A 13576-nucleotide genomic window follows, 5' to 3' on the forward strand; every position below is an offset into this window, starting at 1 on the left:
GTGGAAAAGTCATTTCTATATTCTGATAATTCTGGTTACTCCTGCTGGGAAACCCAGGATGTAATCTCAGAACAAATGTAATACATACTTAAGGACCCTATGTCCCTCATATTCCCTTTGTGTCACTGCCTCACCTGGATGATTTTTATTTCTATAGATTAGTTCTGCCTTTTCAGAAGTGTATGTAAGTTGAGTTATATAGTATATACTCTTGCTGTGTGACTTCTTTCAGTCAACATTATTTTTTTTAATTTTTTTAATGTTTATTTTTGAGAGAGAGAGAGACAGTGTGAGTGTGAGTGAGTGGGGGAGGGGCAGAAAGAGAGGGAGACACAGAATCTGAAGCAAGCTCCAGGCTCTGAGCTGTTAGCACAGAGCCCAATATGGGGCTCCAGCTCACGAACCATGAAATCATGACCTGAGCAGAAGTTGGATGCTTAACCAACTGAGACACCCAGGCGCCCTAATATTCTTTTTTTTTAAACATACCCTTTTTTTTTTAATGTTCATTTATTTTTGAGAGAGAGAGAACGTGAGCGGGTGAGGGGCAGAGAGAGAGGAGGACTTCTCTCTCTGTCAGCATGGAGCCTGACATGGGGCTTGAACTCACAAGCCGGGAGATCACAACCTGAGCTGAAGTCAGATGCTTAACCGATTGAACCATCCAGGCACCCCTTTCACTCAGTATTCTTTAGATGAAGTTCATCCTGTGTGTGTGTAGCTGAAGTTCAGTTTTATTGCTCTGGAGTCAGATGATTCCACAATTTAGATTTCATTCTGCTGTCAACAGACATTTAGGTTGTTAGGTTATTATTTTTTTTCTGCTACAAATATTCTTTAAATTTTTCTGTACATGTATGAATATCTCTTAGATATCAACCTAGGAATGGATTTGCAGGGAGATAGAGGATATATATATTCAGATCTAGGAGATGAATCTAAAGATTTTTCTAAAGTGTTTGTATTATATTCATATTTTATAATGTGGTGAACATGAAGGATGTATTTTGATGAAATAGGGATCATAGGGCTGAAAACATGCCCGGTTTTAAATTTTGAGAAATCTAAATGTATATAATTAATTAATTAATTTGTTTGTCAGCTGTGCTGACAGCTCAGAGCCTGGAGCCTGCTTCAAATTCTGTGTCTGCCTTTCTCTCTGCCCTCTCCAGGTCGTGCTCTGTCTATGTCTGTCTCTGTCAAAGTTAAATAAACATTTTAAAAAGCATTAAAACAAATATGGAGCACTTCACAAATTTGTGTGTCATCCTTGTGCAGGGACCATGCTAATCTTCTCTGAATTGTTCCAATTTTAGTCTATGTGCTGCCGAAGCGAGCACTATAATTAATTTATTTTTAAAAACAGCTAGAATAATGTATTTTTTAGTTTTCTTTTAGTCCCAGCATTTCCAATAGTGATGGGTTTTCTTGTTCTTTGTATACTATGAAAAGTGACTCATAGACTTGAAATCTTGAAAAACTTGCAGAGTTTTAGTTCATTTGACATCCAAAATTTTTTTCTTTCTTCTGTACTATTATTTCTTGATTATGTGTAACATATTGCAGGCAATGAATTGTATCTAAAGAATTTTGTATGCAGAAGAGTAGTATTAGTGGTGAACATAGGATTGATATCTCTGTGGCAATTTTAATTGGCTTCTAATCCCAAATTAGCATTTAGAGGCTAAATGTGTTTCTCACCATGTGTTTTAAAACATAGGCATCTTGTGTAATATGGTTTGAGAATGCTATTTCAGCCTCAGTTACTACCTTAAGTATTTACACAGTGTTGGGAAAATATTTTAATGTATTGCAGGGGCTAATTACTCAGTTTTCATCAAATTCCTTTACTAATCCAATGTAGGTCCAGATGCAAAAGTTGAGTTGAAGTTTGTAAGTGAGTTTGGGAAAGAAAGCATCACTTCATATCTTTCTTTATTTCATGTTCAGTTTTACTTTAATCTAGTTGAGAGTGATGGTGTAATTTGATTACCACTCTTGACTTCTGGTTCTTTCAATCATTATTTCTATAACTTTGGGTAAACTTTTGACTTTATTGAGTCTTTGTTTCTTTATCTTTTAAGTGCGGGAGTGGGACTAAGCTCATCTCTTTTAGAGCTAATTTTTGTGTGTATGTTCTGTATATTAATGTGGGATATTAGATGTGTTTTTAATAAAGCATTGTTCAAATAGACCTCCCTGGTTTTCTTTCTTTTGCCTTGCATGTGGAAGGAAATATTTCAGAGAGAGAATAACTATACTCCACTTGCCAGAGTTTCATAACTGGTGCTAAATGAACCAAGGAAGAGCAAGATCTGCTAAATCATGGCATTGAACTTGGTGTTCTAGGCATTATAATTTCTGATGAATGGTGTCTCCTGAGACTTCTGTAAAATGATACATTCTGACATCCAGTGACCTTTTAAACTAATATTTCTATTATGTAATTCAGTTGCTTCTGTTTCCTGGAGATAATAACATTAGTTTGTACTGAGGTAGATAATGATTGTGTTAGCAATTTCCTTTGTGGTAAGTGTTTTTAAAGTAATTTAGTTTGAAGGAAGAATCGTTTATACAAATAAAATCCAGAGGAACTCACCTGTAGTGTACTATGATTAAAAAAAAAAAAAAAAGAAAGGAAAAAGAAAAAAGAAAAAGAAAAAAAAGAGGTAGTCAGTGACTTCTGGGACAATATTTTTGAGACTCAAGGTAAATAGTCTCATTGATTGATTTTTAGGAAAGCTTGTTGCCAACTATAACTCTTTTTAAAACACATACACATACAATATTACGGTTAAGGGACAAGACTGTGGAATCAGACCTAGTGCTATTTCTGTCATGAGTGAGTAAGGAATATTAGACACCTGGATTTTGTTTTATCCATAAAACAAAAGTAATACTTCATAAGAGTACGTAGTAAATACTAAGTGAGGTGATAACGAGAAGCTTACACTGCAGTACTTGGCATACAGTGGTGCTCGGTAAATAATAGCGATTTTTTTTTCCCCTTCATGGATGCTGTAAGGTCTTAAATGGCTTCTAAGTTATCGAAGACAGTTTAAGTTATGTTAGTCAACTTTTACCATTAAGTGTAGTTATTTTATTCTGATTGTTAGATTACTGTTATATCTGTTAAGTCTTGTTTTACCAAAGTAGTTGATTGCTCAGAACACGTAGTCTCTGTTTATGGCTGATAACAGTTTGCTGTGGGTAGAATGATGAGGATGGGGTGAATGGTTGACCTTTAGTCCTAGATTTTCATCTAAAATATTTACAGTTACAGCACAACAAGGTTATGCTAAGAAGAAAGAAAAGCGTTTGTTTCCTTCTACAGTCCGTGTCTTTTCTTTGACCATGCACAACTTCCACCCACCTTTTCCCCATGCCCCCTCTTGTACACGGACTTCATCGTTGCCCACAGATCAACATTTCTGCCATGGTGTCCTGGACTGCAGAACCTTCCTTCCCCTCCCCCGCTTCCCTGCCCTGCCCTGCCCTGCCCTGCCCTTCCTTGTGTCTTGTGTCTTTGTCTCACCTTGTTCTCTTTCTCACCTCCTTGCTACTTAGCATAGATGCCTCGAATTGTAATATGTCCTTTTATGTGTGTCTTAAGTCTATACCTGGATAATGTGTAGAGGCAGTCTTATTTTTTTGTGTGTTTCTGATGAAACTTACAGATTCCTTCGCACAGCAGATTTGTAGTGGATGTTTGTTGGTGTTGTTGTTCATACTCCTGCTGACATTGTTTAAAAAAAAAATGAAACGCTGACCCTAGATGTATGGTACTTTGGGTAACTAAGGCACTCTAGGTTTGACTAATTTGAAGTCAGACTTGGTTCTTTGAGCTAAATGGTTGATTCATTCCCATTTATATACTTGTTGTTCTGCCCATCCATCCAAATAATTTATTTAATACTTTTATTACAAAGCATGTGCTAGGAGCCATGGGAAATAGAAAAAAAATCAATTGGTAAGGGATGATTACACTAATTACTGTTATTGCCATTCCTAAATAATTGTTTCGTATCTTCAAATAACTTCAAAAGACTGGCAAATCAGGATTTATTTATGTTTCTAAGTTAAAGTAAATTTTTTAATATAATGTATTACTTTGTATGATTGCTTGCTTTAAAAAATATGGCATTTTCATTTAACTGATAGAGGCTGATCCTTGTGGCATCAGTTAGAATTTTAATCCTAATATAAAAATGTTATTGAACCAAGAGAGTACTGCAATATTCCTGAAGACCAAATATTCAAATTTAAATAATAGCAATGTAGGCTTGCTTTTAAGTAACTTGACTAAAATTTAAAGATGGAGTTGAAACAAGATTTCAACAACTTAAATATTATGTATGATGTGTGCTATTAAATATGTATGAAGTGTGCTAACCTGTTTTTGGTACTATTCTCATTTATTTTGTCTACCTCATCGTGCTAGTTTTTGTTGGGCCACTTTATCCTACCCACTGTAAACGGTATAAAAAAACATGAAGAAATCTGCTGTTGAGAAAGAAAACTTGATTAATAATGTGAACACAAATTGGCTTTTTATAAAAAATTAGTTTAATGGAAGGGTTTGATAAAAGCTTTAAAACACGTGTATTTGATTTTCATTTTCATGGAGATAAGTGAAAAAATTACTTTCATTGAATTAGAGCAAGAGATTATGTAACCACAAAACAGGTAGAAGCAAATATGAATGGATAGATACAAAAAGGAACTAATCTGAAACTGTAGAATTGAAAAATGTTGTCACTGACAGTAAAGCATAACTACAGACAGGATAAAATCTAGAAAATACACTGTTAGAATTTTTGAGCTGGAAGATATGATCGAGGAATCTATGGATTCCACCAAAATAAAAAATAGATAAAAATTGAAAAGCATAAAAATATTGCTGAGACTAAAGGGTAGGTTGAGAAGGGCCATCATGACTAAAAGTATCTAAAACATCTTAGGCACATGCTGTCTTCAATTTTTTATCTCCTTGTCACATTAAAAATAACTTATTAAGATGAGATTATACAAGTATACTTGAAAACGTTCTTATGTAAAAATTCAAAATTAGGTAAGGACATACTGAGTTGCAATGTGCAAGTACCTCTTTACTCATTTTAGTCATTCACAGTTCCCACCCTGTCGATACCATCATCCATGTGGTGTGTATCCTTCCAGGCCTTTATTTTTGTGTAAATTTTTCGTATCATTACACACCTTTTTAAAAGAATTCACAGTTAAAATTGTGTCTCTTTGTAATTGTGTCTCAAGAATAGATGACTGGAGATGGAAATAGTATGGCATGTAAATTTTAGATTTTGATAGGTACTGACAATGTTGTTCTCCAATAAAATTGCACCTTTTTATGTTCTCACCAGTATTGTATGAGAATGGCAATTTCCCCATATTCTCACATAACCGGATGTTATAAAGCTATTAAATTTGTAATTTCATGGGAAGAATATCCTGATTTTTATTTGCATCTCTTAATTTATTAGTGATGTTTGACATCTTTTCAAGTTCTTAGGCTTATTTTTGTTTCTTCTGTTAATTGAATGTTTTACCTATCTTTCCTCGGAGTTGTTTTTTATAATACTATATACTATGTAATAGTTATATACTATAACTAACCTTTCCTCTGTTGCATGTGGTATAAATGTTTTCTTCTCATCCATTCACCATTCAGCTTTGTTATATTTCCACTCTGTAGACATTTTACCTTTAGTGTTGTACAGTTGAGTTTTTAGAACTCTTAAGGCTTAAAATTTGGTATTCATCCTCAAAATTAACCTTACATAAAGGTGGGCATCGTTTCATCAAATATAGTTTTAAATATCTAAGTTATCCATTAAGAAGAGTGAAGGAAGCTTAAATAAAGCTTTAGTTTCTATCTCTTCTGTAAGAATGCCATTTCTGTCTCCCCTACTGCTGTGCCCGTGTTAAAGTTTAGATTTCAGAAGAGCATCAGGAAGTGTGAATCTCTGCTGAGCTCATGGCACTTGGCCTGTAACTTGCTCTTGTCTCAGGGTCAAAAGCCCATGAAAGCTGCTTGTCAGGGCTTTGATTAATTATGCAAGAGTAATGGGACTGAAGAAGGAATAGGTGTGTTTTGAACTTTTGATTTCTCTTGTTACCAGACCGATGTGACCTAAAACTGAGCTGCCTTTCTCTTTCTTTCTGTGTAGTGAGACATGATAGGAAATGGAATAAATGAAAGTCAAGAGAAATGGCACGAAGAAAGTAAAAGTGAAAAATTAAAAAAGAAGTTACATCTCGTAGTCTGGTATCTCGGTCACTGGGGCAGTTGGTTCCGTGTATCTGCAGGGAGCTCCATTTCCAGGAGCTCTTGTGCAGTGTCAGGACCAAGTAGAAAAGAAGCAGTGAGACCTTGCGGCATACCTGGGTACTGTCTTTCTGTAGTCATGTGTGTATGAAACACCATGTTTTTCAAGTTAGTTTCTATTTTGAATACCTTTCTGAGCTGGGAGTTTAATTTTTATATATGTACAAATATATGTATGTATATATGTATGAATTTGTTTTCTCTGTTACCTCGCTTTTAATGGTGTGCAAGTTGTGTATGTGTGTGCAATTGCTGGATAAAAGAAAATGTATATGTTACTCAGGTTGGCAAAATAATGCTCCCCACCCCTCTCACAGATGTCCATGCCCTAATCCACAGAACCTTTGAATATATTATTTTGTAGACCAAGAGGGATTTGGCAGACATGATTTAGGTTATCAACATAGGGGTGGGAAGATTAGCCTGGACTGTCTGGGTGCACATGAGTCTGAGAAATGGGGTGCCTTTTCTGACTGAATCAGAGCTGGGATAGAAGAAGAAGGAGATGGGAAGTGTGAGAAGGTCTGGAGCTGTCCTTGCTTGGCTTCGACAGTGATTCATATATATATATATATTTTAATTTTTTTTTTTATTTTTGAGAGATAGAGAGGGACAGACTGTGAGTGGGGGAGGGGCAGAGAGAGAGGGGGAGACATAGAATCTGAAGCAGGCTCCAGGCACCAAGCTGTCTGCACAGAGCTCTACGTGGCGGTCGAACTCATAACCTGAGAGATCATGACCTGAGCCGAAAAGTTGGATGCTTAACCAACTGAGCCACCCAGGCACCCCTTTATATATTTGTTCTTTGAACTTTATTGATAGAAATGTTTAAAGCTCTGAATTTTTCTCTGATCAGTGCTTTCAAAATATCTCATGTGTTTTAATTTTAATATTTTTAAAGGTATTTTTTTCTTTCAGTTTATATTCACGTTTTCATCCAAGAGTTGCTTAAAACAAATATTTTTTTTTAATCCAAGTAGAAGGGGCTTTTACAAAAATGATTAAATAATTTCTAGTTTTATTTCATTGAGATCAGAAAGTATTGCTTTATAATGTTTTTGTTTTGTAGAACGTACTGATATTTTCCTTGTGAACTAAAATGGGATTAATTTTTGTGATGCTCCATATGCATTTGAGAAGAAGGTTTATATTCTATTTTCAGCATATAAAGTTTAATATACCTCCCTAAAATCTACCTTATTAATTCCATGTTTAGGCTTAAATTTTTTTTTTTTGCTTTTTTTTTTTTTTGTTCACTTGATCTGTCTTGTACTGACTCCTATTAATAGTTTGCTTTTTCTGTGTGTCCTGATATCTCTGAAATTTTGCTTTACAAAGACGAATGCTGTGCTATTTGCTACACGGATATTTATATTTATTATATCTTCATTGTAGTTTTGGCTTTAAAGATTAAAAACTGTCCCTCTTTTTTTTACATTTAATGGTTTCTGTTTTGCATTCTGTTTTGTTTGATATCTGTGTTACTATCCCTGCTCACCTATTGTTTCAATTTTCCTGATATGTTTTTGCTTATCCCTTTATATTTGGGTTTGTTGACTAATTTTCTTTTAAGTATCTACCTTGTTTATAGTGCATAGTTAGGTTCCATTTTATGAGCCACACTAAAAAGTCTTTTCCTTTAAATAGTTTAAGTGCACTCAGAGTTAGTAAAAAGACTGCTGTATTTGGTGTTAATTCCATCATGTTATTTCATATGATAATTATTATACATGTTATGGTTTATTTGCTGGGTTTCTTTTTTCTGTAAGAGTTTTTTCTTTTTTTCTTTTTTTTAAATTTTTTTTAATGTTTATTTATTTTTGAGACAGGGAGAGACAGAGCATGAACGGGGGAGGGTCAGAGAGAGAGGGAGACACAGAATCTGAAACAGGCTCCAGGCTCTGAGCTGTCAGCCCAGAGCCCAACGCGGGGCTCGAACTCACGGACTGCGAGATCATGACCTGAGCCGAAGTCAGTCGCTCAACCGACTGAGCCACCCAGGCGCCCCATTTTTTTTCTAATTTCTTTGAATTTTCTTAGAAGGTTTTATTTTTGTTTTAGTAGTCACATTGAACTTATGCCTTATCAATGCCTTTATTCCCAATTTTAAACCTTATCCATTTGATATCTGGTTTGGTAATTGTTAACAGTATACTTTCTACCTGATGGTTTTCCTCCTTACCCCATTGTTTTATCATCATTACTTATACTTTGTGAGAACATTCAGATCATAATATATCACATAGAACATAAAACATATTGTATCCCCATGCTTAATTGTCTTTATGTCTTACATCTACAAATGAAGATATATATGTACACTTAGTCTTTTGCTTAACTTTCCTAATCACTAATTAGTTGGATTAAGTTCGTCTTCTAATATATTCTTCAAGGACCTGTAGACAGAGAATTTTTGAGTTCTTACATGTTCAAAACTGTTTTTAATAGTGTTAATACTCAAAGGCAGCTTGGCTGGATATCCATCCTAGGGTTTCCCTTGTTTCCTGGAGATTTATGAAAATGCTGCTCCAGTGGTATGTTATTCCATATCTTGTTTTTGATAAATCTGTTGCCAGTCTAATTATTTTTCTTTTGTACATTATTTGAATTTTTTTCCTGGAGACCCTGAGAATTTTTCCTTTATCTTTAATGTCCACTAATTTTTACTCGGATATATTTCTGAATTGATCATTTGCAGGTCCTTTCCCGCTGGTGTCCAGTGGGCCCTTTCAGTGTGTAGATTCAGGTCTTTCATTTTTGAAAACCTTGAATTGGAGTATCAACTATTAATGCTATCCCATTGTACAAAGATATCCTTTGGGAACTCCATTTATACATTCTTTGGGTTTTCTTTTGCCTGTTTTACATTTCAGTCCCTTTCTATCTGATCCATCTTACTTTTTTCTCTATTTCATTTTATTTACTTTTCTCTTGTTTTTCCAATACCTCTTTTGTATTTTCATTCAAATCTATTTTCCTTTTAGCATTTTGCAATTTAGTTTCCACTTGTGGTATGATTTTGTATTCTTCTTCCATTTTTTTTGTGAATTCAGTTAACCCTTGTTTTATCTCCTCCTTTTTTCTTGTCATGCATTTTTTTTCCTCATTTTCAATTTCTGTTTCATCTACCTAAAGCTTGGCCTGTGGTATTTATTTACGCTGTGAATGTTATGTTAAAGTTTCAGTCTGTCTTGCCAACTTGTGGAGAGGGGTGAAATTCTCATCAGTTGAATTGTTGGGGTCTCAATTTGAATTTTCTTTTGATAGTTGCTTTTCTGTTGGGTTCTTTTCAGTGAGTTGGGATGGTTCTGACATTACTAGTTCAAGAGCCACCCTCTTTTGTCACTGTAGGCAAAATATTGTTCGTTTCCTGAGTGATACGTCTCTTAAGTTTTAAATTTGCTTTTGTCTTCTGGGATTCTAAATACCCCCCTCCCCCCTCCCACCATGCTTCTTTATCTTTCTATGTACAGTTTCCAAGGAAACCTTTCCTTCTGTTTTAACTCTCTTGCTCCAAGATGAGACTTTTCCGACATTGCCTTGTCATGTCCTTGTTCTTGGCAGGCTCTTATCTAACTGCTGACTTTGCAGTATTTTTGTGCAGAGGACCAACTTTCTAGCAGTGATTTTAAGACACATTTAGGCCTGCCATTAGCTCTCCTCTTTTTTCTTTCAGTGTAATTTCTCCTGAACTGCTCTTGGTCCCCATGAGCTTGATGGCTGGAGCACCACTGAGAGCTTGCTGGGATTTAATGTTTAGTTTTGTACTTAAGAGTGATTTGAGGTTGAGAGGTTCTTATCTTCTAGTTATGTTGGAGTCATGAGTTTGTGTAGTTTTACTTGTTCTTCCTCCTCCTCTTCTTCTTCTTCTTCCTCTTCCTCCTTCTCTTCCTCCTTCTCCTCTTCCTTCTCTTCTTCTTTTCCTTCTTCTCCTCCTCCTCCTCCTCCTCGTCCTCCTCCTCACCAGAATATGTTGGAACTTTGAGATTTAAACCATTGCCTCTGCTTCGGCCACTCAGAATCTTCTCTATCCATTGATACCACCCAATATCCTGTAGCAACTTAAGTGTTTCTTAGTTTTGCTTATTATGAAACTCGGATATTGAATATACATGAAAACCTTCCAAACAGGAAGAAGATATTTTAACTAAACTTATACACCATAGACTTTATCAATCACATAGACTGAGCATGTTAGAAAAAAAAGTGGATTCTGAGGTCTTACCAAGGTCTTACTAATGTAAAAATCAATGGGTTTTTGTCTTTCTGTTATTAATGTTTAGAGTCCCTAATGTGTTTTGTGAGACTAAATTATAAAACAATGATCTTCTTTTTAAGTGTGAGGCATCATTGACTGCTGTCTTTTTGCTAAGATTGTTTGAGACAACTATGGATGTTTAGTAGTCCAAGGGCACGTTGAAGTTTCATGTGGAATAGTTACATGGGAATTTGCTGAAGCAATTACTCTGCTGTTTAATGACAAGTAATTATCCACATCACTTCCCAACCTATACATCTCTCTCTTGCCCTTCAGCATTACGAACATCCCACCCATTGGCATGCACATTTATTCTGCACAGTATCCAGCTGTTACCTACTCTGAGATGTAACACACCTCTAATTTATGTAACTAAATGTAAGCCTTGCTTCCTGGGGCTTATAAAATCTAAAACCTTATTTTTCCTTATAACTGATTTTTTATATTCTTCAAACTTTGTAATGTTTTTAGAACCTGTGGCCCCTGAAATCGTTTTTGTACCACTAAGGAGCAAGAAGGGACTGTAACTTTCCTGCTGGAGTAAACTGAGTCATCTGTAAATTCATTCCTCGTTAACATTCTCTGGGGTCCTATTCATTTCTAGCTGCGATAGATTTCATTGTAACATGTCATAATTGTGGTAATATTGTTTAAATTATTTTTCCTGAATTGTATCAATTCTTGGAGCTTCTTTAATATTTCTTCCTAACTTGCAGCAGTGTTGAAAAGAACTCCAGCTGTATTGACAGTTTTCAAACTAACTTTGAAGAGCTTATAGGAGAGTACTCTGAGAGAGCTGTTCCATTCGTGCTGTTTTTAAAAATCATACAAGTTCCCTGAGTAAGATTGGATCATTGTACTTTCATTAGTTCTGTTATGACTGAGAGGTCATGAAGTGGGCTACTGCAGTTAGCTTTTATATTCTCCAGCCTAGCAATGAAAAGATGGAAAAATGAGCAGATCTTGTGCTTCATAAGGCTCTATCCCCATACTTATTTCTGTGTGTTATATATTACTATATACCTCCTCTCCCCAAACAGGTGATCATGTATGTAGTTTAACTCCCATTTCCATACTGAAGATAGGAGCTTTTTCATATGTAGATATCTGGAGAGTTCAGAATTTTTCATCTTATATGCTACATGTTTTTCTGTTTCCATTTCTGACCACAAGCCATTTGTGGCTCTCTTATTTCTACCTCTGCATTTATCTTGGATAAACCAGAGGATCAGATGGTAGCATTTATGTCATCGAGATACTAGAAGATTACTTTGTAGCTTCTAATATGCCTCTGAAAATAGTAAAAAATACTTTTCTATTCAGAATCAACGTACTGGTGAGCTGAATTTTCCCACTTTTATTTAGCTGTTGTTAATTCTTTTATTGTGTATTTGTTCTGTACCAGATGACATGAAAGATTTGGTTCAGTCTTTGGGTATCTAATGAGGTAGATGGATACATGAATAACTACTATATCTGGCAGGAACAGTTGTGATAGATACGTACAGCACTGGGAGTGGAGAATATGCTAACACAGTCATAGAAATTACTTGTTTATGATGACACATTTATGCAAACTACATCATGATTTACTATAAGTTGAGTGGAAACTCAGATAAAGCAGGTTAAATGAGTCATTCTATTCAGATAATATATTCTCTTACATAGATTTTAAGAATTAGTATCTTTAATTAAACTTTTCTCTATATTCGTTATGTTTTCTAACTTGAGTTTAAGGGATGTTTACTTCTTCAAAACCAAGATATACAATGTTTTATTTATTTAAAATTTTTTTTAATGTTTGTTTTTGAGAGAGAGTGAGAGAGAAGAGAGAGAGAGAGAGAGAGAGAGAGAGAGAGAGAGAGAAAACCAGAAGGGAAGGGGTAGAGAGAGACACAGAATCTGAAGTGGGCTCCAGGCCCCAAGCTGACAGCAGTGAGTCTGACGTGGGCCTCGAACTCACAAATTGCGAGATCATGACCTGAGCCAAAGTCAGACGCTATACTGACCTAGCCACCCAGGTGCCCCAAGATATACAATGTTTATTCTATATCTTATTGTACAGAAGCCCATTTGCCTTATAAATAGCTATAAAAGACTGTCATTTATATAATTATTGAAATTTAAGGGTTTGGGTAGCACATATCTAATTTCATCTAAGCAATGAAATCATACACTATGTTTGTATATAACTTTGGGTTATAGAAGAAGCAAAGGTTTATAAGCAATTCTCTTTCAAAACCTAGTGTTGGAATTTTCTAATTCGTCAATCTACAATGTGAGATAATTTTTGATAGATGCTTTTTTATGTTCTGTGTTTCTGTATATGTCATACGTTATATATCTACATGCATTTTCTGAATGCTCAAAATATGTCTTTTATTTTCAGTTACATTGACTTTGGTAGCTGAATTGATTATATTGTTTCTCTATAGTTAGAAAAGTCTTTGTTGGTTCTTACATCTATATCATCTAAAATAATTAGTTTTGAATTTTGAGGTAGTAAAATGAAGCTTGAATTATAGAAAGTAAAATATACATCTAAAAATTATACATGAATAAGTTGGGTGCATGGATAGTTGAATATTATAATTCCTATTTTTATTGTGTTTTCCAAATAGCAACTGCATAGAGAGAAAAAAGATATCTTAAAGCAAAGAGGAAGAAAATGCTCCATAGCACAAGATAAATTAATAGAAAGAGATGATACCTGCTATAGTCACATATTGTATGTCTCTTTTTGGAGTCTTTCTTAGGGCTACTTAAGAGTTTGAAATAGTGATCCATCTCAAGTTTTCCTTACTATGTGAAGAACAACTACACCTGTGACCAGAATAGCAAAGAATATTGAGATTTAAATAGATCATTTTAAACCATGTCTCTAGTAAATGTGAAGGGCTTTTTAAATAGGAGAAGAAATACATTGCAAAAAGCTAATGTTTAAAATCTAACATCATTGTGAACCCATAATGTTT

General features: G+C 34.8%; 1 protein-coding gene and 1 non-coding gene across 11 annotated transcripts in view; one reads left to right on the top strand and one right to left on the bottom strand.

Moving 5' to 3' along the window:
• IMMP2L (inner mitochondrial membrane peptidase subunit 2) overlaps positions 1–13576 on the top strand; it is an 873838-nt gene that overhangs the window by 208349 nt on the left and 651913 nt on the right. The gene's annotated exons all lie outside the window — the stretch shown is intronic.
• Positions 1234–1340, bottom strand: LOC113604257 (U6 spliceosomal RNA). Its single transcript, XR_003426135.1, has one exon. It is a non-coding gene; the product is annotated as a U6 spliceosomal RNA (small nuclear RNA).

This window comes from Acinonyx jubatus, chromosome A2 (genome assembly GCF_027475565.1).
Source record: "Acinonyx jubatus isolate Ajub_Pintada_27869175 chromosome A2, VMU_Ajub_asm_v1.0, whole genome shotgun sequence".
In the NCBI taxonomy this organism is placed as follows: Eukaryota; Metazoa; Chordata; class Mammalia; order Carnivora; family Felidae; genus Acinonyx; species Acinonyx jubatus.